The sequence below is a fragment of the Camellia sinensis genome, chromosome 8 (genome assembly GCF_055761805.1).
Source record: "Camellia sinensis isolate YWXY chromosome 8, ASM5576180v1, whole genome shotgun sequence".
NCBI classification, from domain to species: domain Eukaryota; kingdom Viridiplantae; phylum Streptophyta; class Magnoliopsida; order Ericales; family Theaceae; genus Camellia; species Camellia sinensis.
In genome coordinates, this window is record NC_138968.1 from 64,994,803 (window position 1) to 65,021,594 (window position 26,792).

Genomic DNA, 26,792 nt, shown 5'->3' on the forward strand with positions numbered 1-26,792 from the left:
ACAGACCATTTATCAGTGATAAATTTAACACTAATAATTTTTTTTCCTCCCTTCTTTACTTTCTCCTGTTATGTAAGTGTGTAAATTTGTTTTTGTGAATGAATAAATGAATGCGTCTCAAAATAAGAGAGAATTGTTGATTAAAATGGTCTGAAAAACACTAATAAATTTATCACTGCTAAACTTTTCTCCTCATTCCTCATTTCTCTTCTCATGTCATATCATATCATATCTGAAAAGGTGGTGGAAGTGGTGATGTAATGGAGATGAGAGTTGGTTGTAAAAATGGTCAAGGAATTGTAGAAAAAATATTGCCAGAGGTGTTTGTTGAACAAACATTTTAAGAGACGACAGCCAGAGATACTCGTCGAAAAATATCACTAGAGTCCAATGGCGGTAAGAGATGGTGGCCGAAGGTGGCCACCAGCGGCCGAAGGTGGTGGCCAAAGGTGGGCGAAGGGAGATTCATAAAAGTGTTGATAATTGGGATGAAGAATGTTAATGGAGGTCATTTTGGAATATTGATAGGTAAAATATGAATAAGACTTACAGGTAAATAAGTCATATCAATAGGACCAGCCCGTAAGTGCCCTTTATAAAATCACATACAAAGTTGCAAAATAAATTATAAATTTTCTCAATTGTGATTAAATAATACTAATACGAAATTAAAAGATAATTAAAATTTTGGATTGTTACACGTTTTAATAGTTGCTAAGTTTTCAAATCAAGTTTGAACAGTTTAGTAATCACCCTTACATGCTTATAAAAAATAAAACTAGTCTAGTTTGGCCTGTTATTGGTTCAATTTTTTTTTAATCAACAAAAAGAGGAACTTTATTGATGAAAATCTGAAGTACAAAGATAAGAATGATTAACATAAATATCAAGTGTAGTACAAAAAGTAACATAGTAATACAATCCCAACTAGGTTGACATCATAAAACAAGTACAATCCTTTGCTAACATTGTAAGATACAAATAACGCAACGGGTAAAAAGATTCAAACCATACCTTAAGTGATAGAATCCGAAACGAAGAACGTTGTGGGTAAATCACGTGCTTCACAAACCACAAACTAAGAACACCTAGCAATGGAGTGATACCATGGCATGAGTATCGCCTACTCTAGTCACAGTGCAAAAGCTTGATCGTTATTCTAATGGGAGAGAGTATGGGAAAAATCATTCGTTATTGGATTTATTCTACATCCCATATACTGTATTAGATATATAGGCTGACTATCTAACCATCTATCCATATCTCTTGATAAGATATGATAGATATTGATAGTGGGTTATCCAAATAGGATAGTCATTAAATTCAAATTCAAATTCAAATTAAGATGGGTAATCTGAATGGGTCATGGGTCATACCACATGGGAGCCCAAATCCGGGTCCAATACTCAGCCCAATTTCCAACATCTCCCACTCGCACATGAGTTAGCATGACATTACCACATCTCAATCTCAATCTCCCCAAATATTGAACAATCTCATACTAGCCAATGAACCGTACAACCGCTGAGAACACCTGCATATGGGAGCTCTATACCAGAAATTCAACATGAGCTAGCATAGAGACATTAACCCAAAAAGAATAAAAATAGTGTCTCATGTGCCCAGGCCCATCTAGCTACATCGGTCCAAAACATCTCTAATCCCTCAAAGAGCATGTTTGACCCTCCTAGGTCCCGCATTATATTCACACCAATCAGCATCCCATATAGAGCGATGTTAGTTGTCGACAGTGAATATAGAGCAAAGATGTAGAACTAGATGATCTTCTCTTCACCTTCATATCATTTTACTCGGAATTGATCGATTTCCCGGTAATGTCCCTTAAAGCCGAATCATACATTGACTGCAGGCAGCATACCAAAGTAGCTGAACATCAACTCCTTATCTTATGACATAGTCAAAGGTCACGAAGGGCACAAAGTGAAGTCTTTGGAAAAATGACTTTTAGGACTCACATGGTGAGGAAGCAGAGATCCATTCTCTCACCTTGCTAACGGGTCGATATGCACATATAGTACAGATACATGCTATAGTGGAGTAACTCTTCCAAAGAGTGATGTTAAACTCACACACCATACATATCTTAGTCCAATATTTGTTAACCGCACAAGTCGCTTCCTAGCGTCTGACTCGAATTCTCTATTTGCTCGCCTCTCATGCATCAAATGGGATCTCGCATCTGGCTATCCATAACAGGTACATCATGGAAAAATGGGAACTCTCATATCCATGGTCAGTCTCTAACAAGACCTCATCTTGGCTCCAACCAAAGAGACATAGCTAATGGATAATTTTAGCCTCTCTCTTGGCTCCAAATATAATATGCCACTAGTCTCATCCTCGCTCACTACCTAGCGCTAAGGGTGATTGCTCGTGTGAGTGAGCCAATCTTGCCTGCTAACATCAAATTTATTTATTCTGTGTGTGCTAATTCACAAACCATTGCAAAATGTAGTAAACATAAATGTGTAATAGAAAAAAATATGAAAACTAATGGAATAAATATCCCCCCCCCCCCCAAAAAAAAATGAGAGTTCAACTGAATACACATGTATCACCACCTACACAGTCCTAAAGCCCTAATAGGAGTAAGATAAACATCTTTAGCAATGGGCTTAGTCAAAGGGTCCATAATCATGCGACTCATAGGGATGTACTCCAGGATCACTTCTTTCTGCGCCACAATGTCTCTGATAAAGTTGAACCTTACATTAATATGTTTGGTTCTCCCGTGGTACTGTGCAGCCATGCTGCCACAATGGATAGTCACAGGGTCTGAAGTGTGTGTGACAATATCCAAATACTGCAGGAATCTCCTCAACCAAACGGCTTCCTGAATGGAAGATGAACAAGCCATAAATTCAACCTCCATTGTCGATAAGGCAATACAAGATTGTTTTTTACTGCTCCAAGAAATTGCACCATCACTAAGCATGGAAGCATATCTTGAAGTGGACTTTTGCTCATCTAAGTCTCCTCCCTAGTTAGCATCACAATAGCCAACTAGACGTAGATCTGAACTTTTGTAGCAAAGTGTGTAGTCTGCAGTCCCTCTAAGATATCGTAATATCCTCTTAACTGTTTTCCAATATGCTAGTACTGGGTTGGATTGGTAATGACTCACCAATCTGACTACATAACAAATGTCAGGGTGTATACATATCATAGCATACATCAAGCTTCCAACAACATTCGCGTAGGGTACACGTGCCATCTTTTCATTCTCTTCTAGAGTCTTAGGACCCATATCAAGGCTTAGGCTCTCGCCTCTCGCAACAGGAGTGTCAATGGGTTTGCAGCTTTACATCTAGAATCGCTCTAGAATAGTCTTAATGTAAGTCTCTTGAGACAAACCAAGAAGTCTCCCAGTGCAATCCCTAAGGATCTTAACATTGAGCACATAGCTCGCTTCACCCATGTCTTTCATCTCAAATATAGAGAACAACTACTTTTTAGTGGCGACAATCATCTCCTTGTCATTTCCAGCCAATAATATGTCATCCACATATAATGACAATATCAGAAAAATGTCCTTGGACCGCTTAACGTACACATAGTGATCTTCATCGATCATCGTAAACCCATTAGAAACAATGGCTCGATGAAATCTCAGATTCCACTGTCTGGATGATTGCTTTAAGCCATAAATAGATTGTTAAGGCTTGCAAACTTTGCGATCCTGACCTACTGCCACAAAGACTTCTGGTAGATCCATATAGATCTCTTCATCCAATTTTCCATTGCAAAATGCAGTCTTAACGTCCATTTGATATAGCTCTAAGTCCAACTGAGCTACTTTGGCCAGAATTAGGCGAATAGAGGCAAACCTCACAACTGGTGAAAAGGGTTCCTCAACCTCTAATTAGGTGTAGTCTTTCGCTGCTAGGCAAGCCTTATACCTTTCTATGGAACCATCCGTCTTGCGCTTGATTTTAAGAACCCATTTGTTCTCAATAGTCTTGCGCCCTGGTGGCAAATCAACCAAGTCCCAGACATGCTTTTTCTTCATAGACTCTATTTCTTCATCCATGGCAACACTCCATTCTTTACTAGCAGGGGATAAGAGAGCCTCTTTGAGATTCTTAGGCTCCATCTCATCACTTGGAGCAATCATGAATGCTTCCCCATCAATCTCAAAATGACAACGGGGTATAGCTCCACGTTTGCTTCTACGCAGTTGAGAGTCCTGAGAATCCTCATCTATTGGATCTAATCCATGGGCAGGTAAATCGCTCCCGCTGTCCCTAGCAGCTTGAGGGATTATTTCCTTATTCTCTACTAGGCTACTAGGTGTGCCTTCAAGTAGATCCTCCATCTCATAGAGCTCTACGTCTCTAGTTACCTCACCTCTGCTAAGGAAATCCTCCTCTAGGAAATCCACGTCACGTGACTCAATTTCAGTCACACTTCCGTCCAGATGCTACCCAATAAACACATAGCCCTTAGAATGCTCATTATAGTGAATGAAGATACACTTCTTTTCTCTAGGGCCCAACTTTCCAAACTTATGAGAAGCGTTGTATATATAAACTACCAAACCCCAAGGCCGCAAATTGCCCATATTGGGCTTTTTGCCAGTCCATATCTCATATAGGGTGGAAGGAACTAATTTTGAGGACACACAGTTAAGAATGTAGGCAGCAGTCAACAAAGCATCTCCCCAATACGAAATGGGAAGATTAGCTTGCGCCATCATACATCTAACCATGTCAAGCAATGTGCAATTCCTTCTCTTCGCTACACCATTTTGCTGCGAAGTCCCAGGAAGTGTCAATTGCCTGATAATTCTTTTTTCCTCACAGAGCACTTTAAATTACTCAGATAGATACTCGCATCCCCAGTCAGTCCTTAGAGCCTTAATGCTCTTGTCTAATTGATTCTCAACCTCATTAACATACCATCTAAAGAAATCCAACACTTCTAACTTCTGAGAAATCAATTAGACATGGCCAAAACGCGTGCAGTCATCTATAAATATGATAAAATAAGGGACTCCATGCCTTGCCCTCACATTCATTGGTCCAGATATATATTAGAATGAATAAGCTATAATGGGATAGATGTCGTTTTGGCTTTCCCAAATGGTTTCCATGTTGTCTTTCTAGCAAGACAGTGCTCACAAGTAGGCAAAGTGACTCTAGCAAGTGGGCCTAAAAGGCCTTCTCTAGCAAATCTAGTCATCCTGTCTTTCCCTATGTGGCCTAATCTAGCATGTCATCTCCTAGAATCGTTATCACAAATAGATGCAATATAAGAAACATAGCCATTGACATTTTTATTAAAACTAGAATCATCCACATCCAAAACTGAGAAACCATCTAAAAGATAACCAAAATCATAAAAAATTGTTCCCAAATAAATGCTACCACTATTATTCTCAAAACAAAAGCTAAAACCAAGGCTCATCATGCTAATAACTTGTGGGAGCCGAATAATTTTGCATCAACAGGAGCGGACCAATCAGGTCCAGAACATAACTTCTATTCGGCATTGACCTTATCCAATTGAGGGGCCGAATAAAAGAGCCGGCATTCCTGCCAGTGAAACAAGGGCTGTGTAGAAGTACATGGCAAGGACTAGGAGTGGGCCAGGCCCCAAGAGAGTACTATAAATACAAGATCTTCAGTTCTAAAGAGGTATGTGAGAATTACTGTGCTTAACTTAGAATACAAGCTTCCTCAAGTGTAGATACCAACTTGCCCGTCGGAGTGCTAATTCTGGCACCCCCGACCGTAGTGTTTATTCTTTTTCAGGTGACCAGAAGAGGATCACGAGCGTTCCCCAGGATCCTGAAGAGTATTTCCAAACCACATCCCCACAATTGGTGCCGTCTGTAGGAATACTCAAGCACATCCATGGTGAGCGTGACAGAAGATCCTCCGATAGTCACTATCGACCCTATACCTCACGATGAAACTACTCCAACAAACTTGCTTGAACCAGAGACTATCGCCATACGACATGCCTTGAATTTTGCCTCACCCTCGACTTTGGAGCACGAGACAATGCAGGCGATCATGGAACAAGCAAAGCAAAATGAACAGAGGCTGGAGAACATGATCGCTGAGAACGAATGTTTTCGTGAAGATTTGGCCTTGGAAATGGCAAAGTCCAAACAAGCTGCGTGCCTAAATCCGGAACGATCTCCGAAGGCAGGTGGTCGACAACCTCGAGCACGACAAGACACTGATAGCGACTCTAACTCATTATCCCCGGAGCCCAAGAAGAAGGGACGACATAAAACCACCAGTTCTTCCGAAGAAAGTCCCTGTACAATGCATAAGCGAAGAAGGAAAAGTTCGGATGAAGACCAACACGATCCCTTCGTACGATGGGTCGTAAAGGCTGCGCTACCAAAGAAATTTAAAGCACTGTTGTTCACCTTGTACGACGGCAAATCAAACCCCACCGACCACATCCGCCATTACAAGTAGGCCATGACATTGCATGCAGACGACGAGGCCCTCATGTGCTGAATATTTCCTAGCAGTTTGGGACCGTTGGCGGTCCGGTGGTATTATAAACTGGAGCCGGCTTCGATCAAAACCTTCAACCAACTACAGAAATCCTTTAGATCCAGATTCATTACCAACGAAGTCCAGCCAAAGCAAGCCGACTCCCTCTGGGCAATGCAAATCCTGCCAAGAGAAATACTAAGAGCTTATTCGACGCGATATTGGGAATGCTTTAACCTTGTCGATGACGTTTGCAACGACTCCATGGCCATCACCGCCTTCAAAATGGGACTACACCCAGATAGTGCCCTCCGCAGTTCGTTGACTAGAAGACCCCCCAAAACAGCCTGGGGGTTGATGAAGAAAGTAGAGGAATACTGCAAAGTCGAAGATGACGCCTTGCAGGTTAAAGCCGGACACGTGGTCAACAAAACGGCCCCTCCCAAAATCGCTCAGCCAATAAGTTCTGCACCACCTCAAAGCCCTGAACTACGACAGCGGACTAAACGAGACAAGAGACGGGATTCTCGCCGATCCAGCGATCGCTGCCCACACCAAGCCAATGAGCAACTGCAGGTCGATAGCAGGCGCACAAAGCGCGCCGACAAGAAATATACAAAGCCGTCAGAGCCAATCAGCTCAATTATGCCCAAGATCCAACATCTTCCATTCTTCAAATGGCCGTCCAAGATGGTGGGACCTCCTGACACGAGAAGGTGGGATAGATGTTCTGAATATCACAAAGATCACGGTCATGATACGGACAGCTGTTATGCCTTGAAAGACCACCTTGAGGAATTGGTCCAAGATGGTCGGCTCTAGCTACACGTCTGGAAAAGCACAATCAAAACTTTCGCCCTTCGGCAGGAGTCACCTCCCCTCGGCAGGAGTCACCTCCATTCAGCCCCCCAGGAGCATTGCGCACAAATGAAACAGCCCCACCAAGCGCCGAGCATTATCTTCGACGATTCCGATCTTATCAGCATAACACTACCCCATATTGATCCATTGGTCATTGAACTACACGTGAACCGGTTTACCGTTGAACGCGTCCTCGTTGACCAGGGGGGCACTTTGGAGGTCATGTATTACGAGACCTTCATCAAACTCGGTTTCAACGAATCAGACCTGTCTCCGGCTCCTCATCCATTGTTCGGCTTCAACGCGAATTCGGAGTATCCATTGGGGAAAATCACGTTACCCGTTCGGTGGAAGTGGAATTCCTGGTTGTCAAGCTCCCTTTGTCGTATAACCTCATCATAGGGCGGACTTGGTTGCATACTATTCGGGCCGTACCAAGCACCTATCATTAGCTGCTACGTTTCCCGATCGAACACGGCGTTGAGCAAATCCGGAGTTCCCGGCAATCCGCACAAGCATGCTATCTCCTTTCTAGAAAGACACCAACGGAGACGTAGGTCAACTCCATTGAAGCGTCAAATTGAGAGTCTCGACGAAGTCGGATGGCTTTGTGATAAGAAGCCACGGAAGCTATAGGTGATACCGGTAGCGGCTTCTCAAGACGTCTGATCAACGCATCCAGCTGCGCCGCTGCATGCCGATAAAGTAGCCCCTGAGTATTTTTGGATGACAGAAGGCTGGTTGATGGAGAATTAGGCACGCGACCTTGCTCCTAACGCACTTGTGCGAATTCTATCACAAAACTCAACTAATGGGAATGATATTGGTTCTGAACGGCTCACCATGTACAGTTTCCACTTCTGTAATGCAAAGATGCCTGTTTACTGACTCTGCAATCCAGTTCAAAAGCCTCCGGATTTGGAGCGCCCTTCGTGGATGTCACGATTGGCCAAATCAAGTCTCCGGATTCAGAGCCCCATCGGCGCATGGCATCTTTGGGCCGATAAAGCCTCTAGATTCGGAGCGCCCTTCGTGGATGTCACGATTGGCCAAATCAAGTCTCCGGATTCAGAGCCCCATCGGCGTATGGCGTCCTTGGGTCGATAAAGCCTCCGGATTCGGAGCGCCCTTCGTGGATGTCACGATTGGCCAAATCAAGTCTCCAGATTCGGAGCCCCATCGGCGTATGTCGTCTTTGGGCCGATAAAGCCTCCCGATTCGGAGCACCCTTCATGGATTTCACAATTAGCCAAATCCAGCCTCCGGATTCGGAGCGCCCTTCGTGGATTTCACGATTGGCCAAATCAAGTCTCCGGATTCGGAGCCCCATCGGTGCACGGCGTCTTTGGAATGATAAAGCCTCCCGATTCGGGGCGCCCTTCGTGGATTTCACAATTGGCCAAATCCAGCCTACAGATTCGGAGCGACCTTCGTGGATGTCACGATTGGCCAAATCCAGCCTCCGGATTCGAAGCTCCATCGGCATGTAACATCTTCGGGCCGATAAAGTCTCCTGATTCGGAGCGCCCTTCTACAATGAAAACATTTACACACCTAAGCAGGGATATGTAGGCTGAAACCAGTACAATCGCATGAACAAGACAAAACGTGCCAGCATTCAAAATAAGATGCCCAAATCAAACATACAAAAGTTCAGAACGAGATAAACTTTTAGAATGAAACATTTTATTCAATTAAACAGTAATTACAAAAAACGCCATCGCGCTGTACAAGCGGCAGCGCCAAATCAATGCCCGTTGATCAGAGGGCACTCGCAACTTGAAAATGCTTTGATCTGACCGCGCTTGAGTCCACGATTCACACCAACGAGATAATCGCCCTTGAGGCGGAAACCTTTGGCACTATAGACAATGTCAAGGCCAAGATCCAAGACAAGAAAGGAATTCGCTACGAAAACAGTAATACTCAATAGCCGCGGAGCTACGTCGGCCCCATTTCTCGGCCGCGGTTGCAGACAACTTCGCCATCACTGTTTCTCCTTTCGAGGTGATCTGCTTTGACGACTTCAAGGCTGATGTTTCTTGAGCGCCCTGCCTCCCGTGCGAGTGTTTTCCCCGCTGCGATTCGTCGTAATATCAGACTCAACTAGAGTCCGAGCTTCTTCCCTGCTGAAGAAAAGCTCCATTCGACGATCACACTTACGTAACCCCACGTAAAAAAATCATTTTAAAACGAGCCTGTGCACAGAAAGCGAAGTCACTGGAGCGACAAATCTGAGGCATTTTATTTCTAAAATCTTTGCAGTGGCCCCGAGGCGATTTCATTAACACTGAATTCCAAACGATGAACGCCGAGCGACATTTGCCGCAGCCACTTCATGCACTAATTTTTGCCTTGTTAAAACGGCCTAATTATATAGACGGCAATTATGGGCGAATGCGTTGAAGTCCATGTACTGGCTGGGGCAAGGGCAGATTTATTAATCTAACCGGCCGAGCATCTTGGCCCCATGCCGATCGATACATGCCACAGCCACTTCATGCACTAATTTTTGCCTTATTAAAATGGCCTAATTATATAAACATGAATTATAGATGGGCCGACTGTCTTCGAATTTTGAGCCCCATCGGCGCATGACGTCTTTGGGCCGAAAAAGCCTCCAGATTCAGAGCCCCATCGGCGCATGATGCCTTCAGGCCGAAAAGGCCTCCGCAGAAAATACGTGTGTGCCAAATAAAATTTTCAATGAAGCAAAGTTGCAATAAAATGAGTACAGCCTCCGTAAACGAGGGCCGAAAAATGCAAGTATTCAAACAAGAATGTTCAGAATAAAATGAGTACTAATATAAATAACAAGTGCGCTACAGATTGAGAACTAAGCATTTTATTAAATTCAGCGAATAAATACATAATTTCCCTTTCAATCTACGTAAGCATTACAAGGATTTCGTGGGTTCAGCGGCGTCTTCGTCATCACTCTTCTCAATTTCGAATACGGAGAAGGGAAAATCATTCCGTTGATACAACAGAAACGGCGAATCCAACCCTCCCGATTGGAGACTCGCAGCTTGCCGAAGCACCTTGATCCAACTGTGCCTAAATCCACGATTTTCACATCGGCAAACTTCTTCGATGAGTTTCTCCTTGGTCTTCTGAATTTCGACCTTTCGGCCGTCATGGAAGCCTTTTTCATAGGCCGTACCCCTCGCAGTCTCGATCGCGAACATGCTAGCCATATTACGATCGGCGATCGCATCGCTAATCAGCCTCTGAGTAACCCTCTCTTCAACAACCGGATTCGGGTGACTGGTTGATTGGGGCCCGGCAGACTTGATTTTCCTTAGCTCGCGCTCGGTCTTCTCAGCGCAAGCTTCTAACTTCTGAATGCGTTCATCTCTCTGTTCTATGTAGCGGCGAGCGGGGCGGAGACGCATGCCGATCTCATAAGCCGTGTACAGTCCCCTCACCGCCTCGTGAACACCTTCACGAAACACTTCGAAATCCTGTCGACCTACCATCGACTGCTGAACTTCGGGCTGGAAAATCTGTCGAGCAAACTCGACTGCCACATTCGGATCTCGAATGATCGAGTCTGCCTCTGTCATTGGTCTATTACCCACGAAGACTGCAAAACTCAATGGGCGAGGAGTCACGTCAGGTTGTCTGTCGGAACCAAGCTGAGGAGACTTACGTTGTGGCTGTTTGTCCCTCCTGGGCGACCTACTATGACAACGAGGAGATTGGCACCTCTCCCGATCCCTCGAAGTCCTACTGCCCTTGCGTGAAGGTTCACCGCTTCGACTCATAGCTCCTCTCAGCTCAGCTAGAGTCTTCGCTTCGCCTCTGTTGTTAAAGAAAAGTTTATTTGACATTTGCGGTTGTTCAATCTTCCTCAAACAACTGGACTGAAATGCTGAATGAGCACATAAATAGGACCCTCGTTCATGAAGTACATGCCCATTTATTCCCTACGGGGGCAGCACCTCCGAGGCAATCCCCTCAATGTTGAAGCGCCAACTACCCGGGGCCGAACGAATCATATGCCCCAATCGCATCTATTCGGCGTTCTACGAGCGTGAAGCCGTTGGGGCAAGGGCAGATTCATCAACCTAGTCGGCTTAAGTGTCCCAGCCGTTCCCCAAATCGATGCCTCAACACAAGGTTCTTATGGACGTGTTATTCGGCATTCTACGATCGCAAACCCGCTGGGGCAAGGGTAGATTCATCAATCTAGTCGGCTTAAGTGCCCCAGCCGTTCCCCGAATCGATGCCTTAACACAAGGTTCTTATGGACGTATTATTCGGCATTCTACGATCGCGAACTCGCTGGGGCAAGGGCAGATTCATCAATCTAGTTGGCTTAAGTGCCCCAGCCGTTCCCCGAATCGATGCCTCAACACAAGGTTCTTATGGACGTGTTATTTGGCGTTCTACGATCGCGAACCCGCTGGGGCAAGGGCAGATTCATCAATCTAGTCGGCTTAAGTGCCCCAGTCGTTCCCCGAATCGATGCCTCAACACAAGATTCTTATGGGACGTGTTATTCGGCGTTCTACGATCATGAACTCACTGGGGCAAGGGCAGATTCATTGTTTTAATCAGATCGCTAAGTTCAGTCAGTTTGTAAGTCTGTCGTCTCACATAGTCTTGGAATTTTGTCCTAACCACTGATTCTCCTAATTGTCTACTCATATAACAAACAATATGAGAAATATCTTGAAAGCATATGAAATTTTCATTCATAAATTGGGCGCTAACAGCGGACATTTTACATATGAAAATCCAACACAGATGAAAATCTACTAAACAAAAACAGACATTGAAATTGAGAAAAATCTAACAAAACTAGAATGTCTCCCAAATCAAGTCTCAGGGTCAGACTCAAGCGGCTCAACGTCCACTTGATCATAGGAAATTGGCGTGGCCAATCTAACTCCAGCGGCGGCAAGGGCTGTGAGCCAGTCGTGTTTGAACCCCCGATTCTCGAATTTGGGGACTTCTTCTACATAGTCCTTAAAGGCGGAGCTCTTCCCAGCCTCGAACGCCACCGAGGACTCAGAGTCAGCTTTCTTCTTAGCCTGTTTCAACTCTCCAAACTCGGCCTCCAGCTTGGCAAGCACCTCCTTGGCTAAGTTGAGCAACTCCTCGCTCGCATTTTCCCTTTCCTCGACGTCAGACCTGAGTTGATCAGCAGTTTTGGCCCTTTCCTTCTCAGCCTCGGCTCGCGCACTTTCCATCGCGACTCTCATTGCCTCGAACTCCGCCCTGCTCCTTTGACCCTCAATTTCAAATTGCAAACGGCCAATCCTTTCAACAGCGTCATGCTGGCGGCAGCCCAACTCTGCAATCCTTCCAACCGTCTGCAAAATAAAGGATCGTCATGTGCCAAGAAACATCAAATGCAAACCAAACCAAAGATTTAGTCACGCACCAGAAAAGTCGACTGGGCGGCTAATATTATTTTTGCCAAATCCGGCACGGCACGAAAGGTCGCCTTGTCAGCCGGCAAGGAGACCGAGGCAGCCAGGCTTAGTGCCACAGCTGCATCTTTCAAAGCCGACGCTTCGGAGGAGATCGGCATATTTTTTATCTTTGGCTCAATAACAAAAGAAAACCACAGCCGACTCCTCTAAGCGTGGCCGTTTTTCAAAGGGGCCCCCTTCAGAGCCGTCCTCACCCTCAGGACCTCATTTTTCGCCCCGATCCTCTGAAATCGGCCGAACTTCCGTAATCAGGCGCTCGACCTCCTTTTCTGTCTCGGCAACGACAACGTGAGCCGTTTCTTATACGACAACGGGAGCAATAGATTCAGTCGGGACAAGTCCGGAACGGATGGCTATGGCCTTTTGTCGGGCGGCCATGCGTTCGGCATTCCTTTTTCGTGCCATCTGCGTAAGATTATCCCTGGCCATATCCTCAAAGAAATCGCCGAGAAGATCTCCCAAGTTCGTAAAGATATCTTTGGCGTCCTCTCGGCCTGATGTAGACGGAGGGTCAGAAGAGTTCAACCCGGCTTCCTCAAAGGCCGAATTGATGGCATCATCAACTTCTGCGACCAACTCCTCCGGGTCCTCGGCGATCGATTCGGCAACTTGTCCTTCCACGTGCTCAGAATCAGACGATTCGAGGCCAATCTGCCTCAAGTTTTTGAAGTTGGGGAAGATGAGGGCCGTCAGTTGGTTATCGCCTCGCGTGATGGGAATATTATCTGCCGCCGAGAACGTTGTGTAGGTTGGCTCGTACCGCAGGAGAATGTGGGTTGCCCTTCCTTGTTTTTGAAGGTCTGGACGGTTGACGAACTGTAGCGCAGTTTTAATTTCTGCGAGCACAACTTCATCGTCTAAAGTCAACACTCTCTTCAAGTCGCTGCCTACGTAGACAAAACGATTAGGTGAGCTAAAGTGCCGAATACATGCATACGTAAGTAACATAAACAGTGATTTGGTCGGCCACCTGGTTCGCCTTTTTACTTTGGCATAGGATCTAGGCGATCTTCTCCTTTGCCAAATTCCCAATTATCGTGGACAACAACCATCACGTCATCGACACGCTTGCCAGAGCTAGCAAGCATGGTCACTAAGTGGTGGTCAGTGTCCTTGGCTCTAAGGAAGTAGCGTCCCAGACGGCCAGTAGACTTGGCTAAGACATAACAGTGCCGAATGGCGGGAATACCTAAATTAATTCTAAGACGCCGATTTATCTCTACAATGCCCATTATGATGCGGAAGAAGTTCACATTGGGCTGGAAAGGAATGAGGCACCAGTACCGAAGAACGGCCCTCAAAAGTGGGTGAAGAGGAAAACGGACGCCGCTCTTAGCAATTGATAGGAGAGAAAAGACGATTGTGTTCTCGTCTTCCCTCACCATATCAGTAGTGTTGTCTGCCAAAAGTGATAGATGGACGTCGTCAGGGATGGAGAAGTAGCGTCGAAAGCTAGAGATTCGATCCGCCGAAAGGAGCTCCTTCAAATGTTTCACCATTCTTGCCGACTCAAGGATTACGGAAAACTAAAAGCAGATAAAGAGGGGGGATCAAAAAATGTAGGAGAAGAAAACTTACAGGAGGCGAAGGAAAGATCGAGAAACAAGGGGTTGTAGAAGCCGCAGAATGTAGGAGTCCCACTGGAGGACCAGCCAGATATCTTCGAGTATTTAGAGCATACATTCGAAGAGACAAATTCAAATCGCATTAAATGGAGGCGGCGTACGAAGGGGCGGGAAAGCGCTATAATGACCAAGAAGCATATACGCGTTCTGACACGCATCGAGAAGAGGAATAACCGCCGGATTTCTAACCTCCAGACTAGAAGCCAAACACACCGACTAACTAATGCCAGTGGGGTGTTTGGGGGGCAATTGTGGGAGCCGAATAATTTTGGATCAACAGGAGCGGACCAATCCGGTCCAGATCATAACTTCTATTCGGCATTGACCCTATCCAATTGAGGGGCCGAATAAAAGAGCCGGCATTCCTGCTAGTGAAACAAGGGCCGTGTAGAAGTACATGGCAAGGACTAAGAGTGGGCCAGGCCCCAAGAGAATACTATAAATACAAGATCTTCAGTCCTAAAGAGGTATGTGAGAATTACTGTGCCTAACTTAGAATACAAGCTTCCTCGAGTGTAGATACTAACTTGCCCGTCGGAGTACTAATTCTGGCACCCCCGACCGGAGTGTTTATTCTTTTTCAGGTGACCAGAAGAGGATCATGAGCGTTCCCCAGGATCCTGAAGAGTATTTCCAAACCACATCCCCACATAACTGAAACTATGTTTTGCCGAATATTCAGAGCATAAAGAACGTCATGAAGATACAAGGTGTGCCCTCGTTGCATTTCCAGCTTGTATGTGCTAATGCCAAGCACCTTCACACTAGACTTGTTTCCCATGTATACTTTTCTGCTCCCAGTAGGTACTCGACAATACTCAACAAACCCTACTCTAATCCTCATGATGTGGTCCGTTGCTTCTGAGTCTACAACCCAAAAATGAGGAGAATGAACAATTAATGCTTGACTAGAAAGAAAGCATTGAATGAGAGAAATTAAGTAAAGGAGTACCTTCTTCTGCTTAGGGAAATCTCGAGCGAAGTGTCCTTCTTTGTTACAGTTAAAGCATGGCATTTTAGCTTTTACCTTCTTGCCACCTCTCTTATCCCTACGCTTGAAATTTCTAGTGCCATTGGGCTTCAGCGCAGCTGCTGCTTGCTTCTTGGGAGCACCTTTTGCTTCTCCATGCTTGAACTGAGAAGTCCTACGTGAGCTTGACTCAACCACCATAGTAGAACCATCAAACTTAACTGCCTCTAGGCTCTCAGCCTCTAGCCCCAAATGAAGCGATATGTCCTCGAGTGTTTTCACACTCTCATTATGCATCATGTTTTCTTCATCTACTCCCAAGAATTTGGCAAAAAGTGAATCACAGCTTGTACTTGTTGCTCTTGAGTTAAATTATGCCCAGCAGCCACAAGCTCACGTATTATGATCATGGCTGACATGACCTTCAAATGTTGCTTCATCGAGTGATGCGCCTTTTTTCTGAAATCTAGTCGAGCAATGCTCAAACTCACTAATCAAGTCGTTGTGCATGCTGCTCAACATGGTAAAGCGCGCACACCAATCTTTATTACTCAAAGTCTGATAGAATTCAAGATCATGACGATGTTGAGTTGTATTGCCCTGCTTAAGCTCAACCATCACTTGTTCAAGTGTGTTCAAAACTTCTTGCTCATTAAGGAGATATTGGATCTTACGGCGCCATATGTCATAGTTATCACCATCCTATTTCTCTCCCTTAGTTAAGTCTGTCACCACTGTCTTAGCTCTATTTCTACATACAAAGTAAAGGAAGAACAAATGCGCAGGGATATTAATGACAACACAAAATTATTTTGCAGCAAAAGAATCTAAATTAAATAATGATAACATTACACGTCTCAAGATCGAAAATTTGCTATGCTCGTAGTCATCTCTTGCGCCTCTAGTGACAATTATCGAAATTTAATTTAATTCCATGCAAGAAAAAAAAAAAAAAAAACCTCCCACTTCTTATGGCATGTACAAAGCATGATAATGAGTCTAATTCTATACAATAGCATCTTAATGTAAATTTACAATTAACTCATGATATATTCATTTAATAATGGAATTAAATAAAATAAAACTAATCATGCTTCTCTAATCACAACATATTACAAACTCTAGGCACAAACAACAATATGCTGTGTTTAATGTTCAAATTATGTCATAACAGAAAGTACATCACTTCTGAAATTTTTCTGGAATTTTCTAGTATTTTCTGAAATTTTAAATAATTAACAAACACACATAAAATCAGAAATAAATATTCCAAAATCTGAGAAAAATCAACAATCATACCAATAAATAGTAAACCATTACAATAGTTTACAGTAAAAATTTCAGCCCTAGAAACTTAGTCATGCAACATCAGAAACATTTTAAAGCAGAAATAATGAATTATTATTTCAGGAAAAATATTTTTTATTTTCATAAAATTTTAAAAAATTTACAGTAGATAAAAAATTTAATTTTGAGTCTAACAGTACCAACCACACTTAAAACAAAGCTATAACGAATTACTTATGACCATTTAAAGCAATTTTGGATTTTTTAAAACAAACAAACAGAGCCTTACATCCAGCAGCCAAGTCAATCAAGCCGGTGTGAAAAACGGCGCGAGGCGGCTCGGCGCGCATGTGGGCAGGGCGCTAGGCATGCACGTAGGAAGCACGAATAACCTGCGTGGAAAGTACGCCTAGCGCGTGCTACCTGGCGGTGACGCGTGGTGCGCGTGTGGGCGGTCCTAATAGTGTCATCTGGCGCATGCTGCTCACACGCCGCCTTTCAAGGCGTTTTCTGGTCTCATTTTGGTACTGTCGGACTCCATTTTTCAAAATAAAAACATTGGTATTCTAAAAAATGACATTTAACAAACATAAAAAATGGGGTGTATTACAATCTCTCTCTAATGAGAGTAGAATTGCAGAAACTCTACACTTCATCTTCTTTCTTAAGCCACCAAAAAATCAAAACGAATCCAAATTAGGGTTTGATTTTTCTCATCGACCGTAACTCCAAATCTAACAAATAATATATGGTTTCGAAAGTCTCGAAATAATAATTCTAAATATATAAGATTTGTAGACTGAAATTAAAACATGTAAAACCATTATCACTACTACAAAAATGGTTAAAGATTACACTTTGACAAAAAAAAAGATCTCACTTTTATTAGAAGTGTGATAAAAAACATTAGATTGATATTTTAATCACACTTAATTTAATTGAGTGTGATAATATTTATTTTTTTATGTCACTTTTCAATTAAGTGTGATTATATATATATTTTTTTAATAACACTTTCTAATTAAAGTGTGATTATATATACACTTCTACTTTTTAATCACACTTTTTAAACAAGTGTGATTATATATATATTTTTTAATCACACATTCTAATTAAAGTGTGATTATTTGTATATTTTTTAATCACACCTTCTAATTAAAGTGTGATTATATATACACTTCTACTTTTTAATCACACTTTTTAAACAAGTGTGATTATATATATATATTTTTTAATCACACATTCTAATTAAAGTGTGATTATTTATATATTTTTTAATCACACCTTCTAATTAAAGTGTGATTATATATACACTACTACTTTTTAATCACACTTTTTAAATAAGTGTGATTATATATATATTTTTTTAATCACACATTCTAATTAAAGTGTGATTATTTATATATTTTTTAATCACACTTTCTAATTAAAGTGTGATTATATATACACTACTACTTTTTAATTACACTTTTTAAATAAGTGTGATTATATATATATATATATATATTAATCACACATTCTAATTAAAGTGTGATTATATATACATTATTACTTTTTAATCACATTTTTTAAATAAATGTGATTATTTATATATTTTTTAATCACACATTCTAATTAAAGCGTGATTATTTATATATTTTTTAATCACACAATGTAATTAAAATGTGATTATATATAAATTATTACTTTTTAATCTCACTTTTTAAATAAGTGTGATTATATATATATATATATATTTAATCACACTTCCTAAATAGGTGTGATTGTATAAAATATTTCAAATTGATTTTTATATAAAATATACAATTCCCAAATTTTTAATCTCCCTTAATATGATTGAGTGGGATAATATTTATTTTTTATGTCACTTTCTAATTAAGTGTGATTATATATATATATATATATATATGGTAAATTACACTGACACCCCCTAAGGTTTATGTTTATTACAGTTCTCCCTTCACGTTTTGAAAATTACATCTCCCTCCCTGAGGTTTAAAGTTTCATTACAGATTCCCCCCTTAGCAATTTAATTTTTTTAAATACTAATTTTTCCCTTACTGGGTAAATTACATTGACACCCCTTACATTTTAGAAATTACAATCCCTTCCCTAAGGTTTAAAGTAGCATTACTAATTGCCCCCTTGGTTAGTATTAGTTGAAAAAAAAATTCATTGAAAAAAAATTAATTGGAAAAAAAATTATTTGAAAAAAAATTAATTGAAAAAAAAATTGTTAGTAAAATTTTTAAATATCTATTTAAAAACCAACATAAACTTATTTTTTGAATTTACGTTTTTTCTAGAAATTTACAAACTGAGACAACCATTTATAAATCAAAAAAAAATTATCAAATAAGTTTTTATGACAATTTTTTAAATTTTTGTAAATATAAATTGAAAACTGAAAACGAAATGGTTACCAAACAGGCTTCAGATGGTAAAAATGTCGTAAAATGAACAAATAATTAAATAAGTTACCAACATAAGAAACGACTTATCAAAAGATTCTTAGGCTATGTATGGTTTGAATTTTAGAAAAAAAAATTAAAAATTAAAAATTAATTTGGTTAAGAAATAAAAAATAAAAAATAATTATCATTTTTAAATAATTTTTATCTTTCGAGTGGTTAGAAATAATTTTTTACAAATTAAATTGAAACAGCTATACATATGTATATAACCTGCCCAAAAGTTAAAATGATAATTATTTTTTACCCTTAAATGATAATTATTTTTTAGTTTTTATTTCTTAACCAAATTAATTTTTAATTTTTAAATTTTTTTTTCTAAAAATCAAACCATATATGGCCTAAGAATCTTTTGATAAGTCAATTCTTACGTTGGTAACTTATTTAATTATTTGTTAATTTTTACAACATTTTTACTATCTAAAGCCTGTTTGCTAAGGTGCCATTTGGTAATACTTACGTTTTCTGTTTATATTTACAAAAATTTTAAAAACTCAAATAAAAACTTGTTTGGTAAATTTTTGATTTATAAATCAGTGGTCTCAGTTTATAAATTTGGCCAAAAAATGTAAACTCAAAAAATGTGTTTTCGTTTTGAGTTTTAAGTTTTTTTTTTTTTTTTTACCACCCAATACTAGCCACCACCCGCCACCATTTTCCACCACCTTCTCCCGCCACCACTACCCATTCCCCCCACCACCTGCCACCACCACTCGCCACTAACACCCACCTGCCAGCCACCACCACCCACCTGCCACCCACTCGCCACAACCACCCACCTGCCATCTACCCGCCACCCGCCACTACCACCCACTGTCCGCCACCTATCCGCTACCATCACTCAGCACCCATCTACCACCACCATCCACCACCCGCCACCACCAGCCACCCACCACCACCACCCCACCAGCCCTAAATAGGTGTGATTGTATAAAATATTTTAATTTGATTTTTATATAAAATATACAATTCCCAAATCCACGCCTCTATTCTACCCGTGAATGATAGAGACGACTCACTACTAGAAAATGAGGCTTTAGACACGGAACTTTTTCACCCATTTTTTCATCTTCCTATCTCTCTGTCTCCGTCTCTCTTCTCTCTCTCTCACTCATCACTCTTCTCTGTCTGTCTGTCTGTCTCTCTCTTTCTCTCTGTGTCGCTGTCTCTCTTATTTTTCTTTCTCTCACTAATCACTCTTCTTTGTCTGTCTATCTCTCTCTTTCTCTCTGTGTCTGTCTCTCTTATTTTTCTCTCTCTCATTCATCACTTTTCTCTGTCTGTCTGTCTGTCTGTCTCTCTCTCTCTTTCTCTCTGTGTCTCTCGTCCATCTCTCTTCTGTCTATCTCTCTCATCTCTCTTCTCTCTCTGTCTCTCTTCTCTATATCTCTCTTACTTATCTCTCTCTGTCTCTCTCTCGTTTATCTCTTTTCGTTCTTTTTTTCTCTCTATCTCTCTTTGTCTATATCTTTTCACCCATTTTTTCATCTTCCTCTCTCTCTTCTCTTTCTCTCTCTCACTCATCACTCTTTTCTTTCTGTCTATCTGTCCCTCTCTCTGTCTTTCACTCATCTATCTCTTCTCTCATCTCTTTTCTCTCCCTGTCTCTTTCGCTCATCTATTTTCTCTCTATCTCTCATCTCTCTCTATCTCTCTCAGTCAACTCTCTTCTCTCTATCTCTCTATGTCTCTCTCGCTCATCTCTTTTCTCTCTATCTCTCTCTCTGTCTCTCTCGTTCATCTCTCTTCTTTCTCTGTCTCTTTATCTTTTTGTCCCCCTCTCTCTCTTTTCTCTCTCTATCTCTCTCTCTCTCTCCTGCTGTGTTCGCGTTGCTCACTCTCTCCCTTCCGTCTTCTCTATTTACTAAGCTCCCTCTCGATTTATCTATCTACTACAAGAAAATGCACTTTTAGCGACCACTTTGTCTCTCTCTCGCTCATCACTCTGTCTCTGTTTATCTGTCTGTCTCTCTATCCTCTATCTGTCTCTCACTCATCTCTCTCTCTCTCACCACCCATCTCCTTTACCACATTCACCACTACTGCAAACGCTATTCCACTACCACCATTACTACCACTGTCGCCACTTCACCTCTACGACTACCATTACTACTACCATTGCCACCACTACTACTACCATTACCTCTCTTTCACCATTGCCACTTCATCTACTCTACCACTACCACAACTTCACCACTAATCTCCTTCGCCACTGCCACCACCACCACCACCACCACCATCATCTCTTATGCACCACATTTACCACTACTGCCACTACTACTACCATTACCTCTCCTTCACCATTGCCACTTCATCTACTCTACCACTACCACAACTTCACCACTAATCTCCTTCGCCGTCGCCGCCACCACCACCACCATCATGTCTTATCCACCACCTTCACCACTACTGCCACTCCCTCTCCTCTACCACAAAAAATTAGTTCATGATTTTTAATAATAAAAAAAAATGGGCCGTAAAAAAACATTTTTCATTGACCACAGAAAATTAAATTTTATTTTAGTAAAAAATATTTTTCATTAAAATATTACCCCTACTTCTACCAAATAAAAAATAATAATATTTTTTTTCATTGAAATAAATATAAAACAAATAAATTTTCAATCTTAGTAACTAAAAAAAAAAGAAATTTTTTTTAAAAAATTCATTAACTACAAAAAAATATATATTTTTAACAAAAAATAATTTTTTTTGACGACGATAACCCCCGTCGCAAAAAAAAAAAAAAAAAAAAAAAGTTAAACAACATTATTTTGTTATTTAAATTTTATTTCTGAAAAAAAAATTTATTTTCATTCCCGCCCCTTTTTATTTTCCATTCCCGCTCCCTTCCCCATCCCCAATCTCAAACCCAAAAATCCCTAATCTCATCTTACCCCCCCTCTCTCACTCAATCGACGGCGAGCGGCAGAGGAGCAGCCGAAAGGGCAAACGAGCCCTAGCCGTTTGCCATTGCACAGCTCGCAGTCTCTCTCTCTCTCTCTCTCTCTCTCTCTCTCTCTCTGTTCTATCCAGGTAACATTCTCTTCCGTCATTCCACTATTTCCTCTTGCCATTGACTTTTATCAGCTGAAAAATGTTCACTCGTTGTGTTGAATCCGAATACATGTCTCTGCAATGAAAATAATTTTTTTGTTGTTCCTCTAATATGTTGAAACCAGGTATTTGCAAATATATGACAAATATCGTCACAGAGACACAATTTATTAAAACCCTAGATTATATATATTAGGCTGTATGTATATATATAGTTTCCTTTTTTTTCAAGCTGCTACACTTGGGTGGTCCTGTTATTGACTACTTGTGCAGGTAGCCAAGAAAAGAAATGCATTTTCTTGATTCATATCTTTAACTATTTTCTCCCTCTGGATATTGATAATATAATAAATTTGTTTGGCTTTGTTGCAATTATATGTTAATTGAATATGAATTGTTGAACTTGTTGGGTATGTTTTTTTTTGTCCCACATGGTGCATATTGCCATCATAGTACCTTTTCATCCCTCACTTTTCAGTCAGAAGTGGTTGCCAATGACCACATTTTATCTACTATATTGTGTTTTGTGTTAAAATTATATTAATTTAATGGGTCCTACAACTCATATTAGTTATTAATCCAATAATAATACATAAGATGAGACAATAAACAAAAATTGCTAGATAAATGTGGTTGTTTTAGTATTATGAGTGATTCCTCCATGTTGGAGAAAGGCATTGCGCTAGTAGTTTCAGGTATTTGGATGTTAATTCTCTTTGGATTTGATCAGTGGAGAAGGCGTGTCTCCAGTTCGGGTTTGTGGGTATATCACGGGCCCATTCTAATAACAATAATCCATAAGATAATATATTGGGGGTATAGGTAACAAGATTTGCACTTTTGTCTTCCTTTAGTTATTTCTCTTTTCTTGTGTTTGGGTTGACTTTGTTACTTTTTTTTACCTTTTCCCTTTCATTTAGTTTCTGACTGTCTCTCTGTCTCTACTTTCTTTCCCCTTTGGGTCAATGATTGAAATTCATGGCATTTTGTATGTGTTCCAATTTCTCTCCTTAAAGCAGGCTGTTAAGGGTTTTTTATTTTATTTTATGCAGGTATTACCATGTGACCCATTACATAGGCCACCCACCAAAACCCTGCTTTCTTGATATAGACACTGGCAGTGACCTCACTTGGCTCCAATGTGATGCACCTTGTACTAAATTCACTCCGGTAATTATCGTCATCATCACCATAATCATCCTCATCATTGTTATAGATAATTTATAAGTCAATGAATTTGTTTTCCATGATTACAGTAAACCAACATATTTACTAATTGATTACGAAAATTGGATCAGATTTTGCAGTACCTCAATGTGACATGAGCGTGAAAGAACATACTCAATGCTATAACGAACTAGATAAATTATGTGGGTACAATTAGTTGAGAAATTAGTAGTAGTTTTAGATTTATGCAAACTATAGGGCAGTACCATAGTATCTGAATGGCTGCTTTAAGATGGCAACTTCTTTGAAAAACTTGTGTGTAACACGAGTGCAATTGGTTAAATAGTTTTCGATTGGTTAAATAGTTTTCGCATGATGATCAAATTGAGAAGTTTTCAATCTTCAGCTTGTACTCCATTAAGATATTTGGTTTCAATGCTTGAGCAGGAGCTTATCAAGGCTAAAGATGATACTAATGATACCATGAAAAAGTTGAGGGAAGTTGATAAAACATGTTCACAGTTGCAACAGAATTCGGAAAAGGTGTTCTATAACTACTTGAAAGATTTATGCTGCTTAATAGCTATGTTTTTTTTCCCAATAACAAATAATTCATGTACTTGACTACTAAGCTCATGTATCTATCATCTTGCTTGTCAAAAAGCTGCTTTGCATTCCTTTTTCTTCTCAAATATGTTTTTAAATTGTTATGCCTCCTTTTGATCTCTTCCTGATTTGAAAGAGATGTTTTGTGAATACAAGTTTGGAGGAAAAGCTCTGCAATTTAGAGGATGAGAATCATGTACTGCGTCAAAAAGCATTGAGTTCTCCGAAGGGCAGCTGTCCTGGTTTTGTCAAGCCATTTTTGGAGGTAAGATTTGATTCAGTCATTACTTTACATCCACATTCATGTGCACATGCATATAGCATATGTAGTATGTTTGTGCAACCACGTATATGCATCGGTGTCGGCGTGCCTATGTAAATTTTGCTCCTTTTTAACTTGTTTTTTAGTGTTATGACCTATAGCAAACGGTTTACAATTTGATGCATGTTCAGCTGTCCCTTCAATAAGAATATGAAAAGAAATGGAAAGAAAGAGAGGACAAATGAGAAGAAAAAGCAGGAAAATAGAAAGAAAATTCTAGATGTGTAGATTTTCCACCTTTTTAATTTTTGTTATGTTATGACCTATAGAAAATGGTTTATAATTTGATGCATATTCAGCTATCCCTTCAGTAAGAAAGTGGAAAAAAAAAAAAGTACAAATGAGAAGAAAAAGAAAGAAAATAGAAAGAAAATTCCAGCTCTACTCTGTATAGGATGGTTTGGTTGACTTTGTACTTGGAAAGTGGGAACTATGGTTTTGTGATTAGTTCTTCTTTTCTGATGAAACAGAAGTACTCTGCTGCACTTGCTCTTCCCTATGCTGATCAGAAGCCTGTATTTGTAAGATTTGTCCCTATCAGTCATTGTTTTGCATAACTAGGAAATCTAATTTTGCGTTCTTGTTCTCATATATTACCTTTGATGCAGGAATCCCCTACACCCACAAAACTTATAGCACCCCTTTCACAAGGTTTATCTGATTCTCGTAGGACAAAGTTAACCACTGAAAGACAACAGGTTTTCTTCTCCTATTGTTTACAATATTACAGCTTCTTATTTCTGACTCACTTTGCTTGCTCAGAGTAAATTACTTGATGAGTTCTCTACACCACTAAATAGGGTTTTAAAAGTAATATTGTTATGCAGGAGAATTATGAATTTCTTTCAAGCTGTATTAAAGAGGATTTGGGTTTTAAAGATAGTAAACCAGTGGCTGCTTGTGTCATATACAAATGCCTTCTTCATTGGCATGCCTTTGAGTCTGAGAGGACGACAATTTTTTACTACATTATTGAGGGCATTAATGAAGTTTTGAAGGTGATTCACCCTTTCCATTGCTTAAAAAATTTATAGACATTTGATTTTTTTTTTTTTTTTTTTTGGGGAGGGGGTCTTGATTCACGTTTCTTCGCCTACATTGCCTTTGGGGATTTTTAGTTTGCTTTCCAGAAACACAAGCATTAGTTTACTTCCCAATAAATAAATAAATATAGGAAATTTGTTATCTTGATATCTAAAAAAGCATTGTGTTCCATATGTTATTCAACTGCTATGTCGACATTTAACATGATTAGTGCATCATCATCCCAATGTTGGTTTTGAAAAACTTCTTAAAAATAAGCCCTTCTAGGCTTCAATACAACATCTCGTCAAGTAACTGAGGCGTGAGCAACAGTTGTTTATTTATTTGCTATTCAGTTTATTTACCATTCATTTTGAGGTGGCAAGTTGAAATTTCATTTGGTGTCATCTATACAAATTCATTCTTCATGTTCTTTTTAATTTCAAGTTCTTCATGGTTGTGTTCTCTGAATATTATGGTGGCATGTTTTCAATTGAAACAATTACTGTTTTCAATATTTTATTTGATTCACTTTAAGCTGTGAGATTATTATGGAGCTGGGAGTTGTGACGCAAGGCCCTGTCATAGTTTGTTAGCTTATTTCTTTCTCCTCTGGGCACCTCTTCACATAGACTTGGTACTACTTAAAGGTCATGGGAATTGATAAGTTAAGATCTTGACTGAAGTGATTTGAGTTATTTATTTTTACACTGAACCTGTATATTGGTTTTTTCTTTGTTACCTCTATTTAGTCAAAAGTTGGTCGATTTTGAATCATAATTTTAAGTTCAACAAAACACATGACTCCCACACATTTGAAGTGTAGGTTCTTTGGAGGGATGAATTTCTTCTTGTTGAAAACTTTCTTAAATTAAATGTTTTCCTTTAGCTCTTTATAGTTTCTCATTTTGTTGTGTTTATGGCTATGTTTGTCAGGCATCTCAAGCATCGTTGGAGTGGCTTATGAAAAAGCGAAAAGCTTTTGACCGGCGGGGTGATATGGTTGTTGCAGCTTGGGTTGAGCAGCAGCAGCAGCAGCAGCATGAAATGAATCTCCGTGTGCACCGTCTTTCTCGTTCAAAGGTATTGAATTAATTTCCATATTTCTACAATGATTCATATATTGCTATTCAACCCCATAATGCTCAATAGAAAGTCCATTACCTAATATAATCCAACTCATTGTGCATTATTATTTTCCAGAATTTGCATTTACTGAAATTATGACATAATAGGTTGGGAAGCATTACATTTGGACATGTAGACTGGGTTAATATGACATATATATATATATATATAGAGTGATAGTAATCACTCTGTTTGATTATGTGTTCGATTTTTGGTTTTTTTTTTTTGTTTTGTTTTCGTTTTTGTTTTTGTTTTTTTTTCATTTTTGTGTTTTCGGAAAACAAAGGTGGATTTTTGATCTTTGATGTTTATAGCAATCGGGTGCTCCATTGGAGATGCCATTGATTTCTCCCGA

General features: G+C 40.2%; 1 long non-coding RNA gene across 1 annotated transcript; it reads left to right on the forward strand.

Moving 5' to 3' along the window:
* Window positions 1-23,985: 23,985 nt before the first annotated feature.
* On the forward strand, window positions 23,986-25,358 carry LOC145796566 (uncharacterized). Its single transcript, XR_014337044.1, has 4 exons — window positions 23,986-24,229; window positions 24,757-24,807; window positions 24,895-24,984; window positions 25,114-25,358. It is a non-coding gene; the product is annotated as an uncharacterized LOC145796566 (long non-coding RNA).
* Window positions 25,359-26,792: the final 1,434 nt, after the last annotated feature.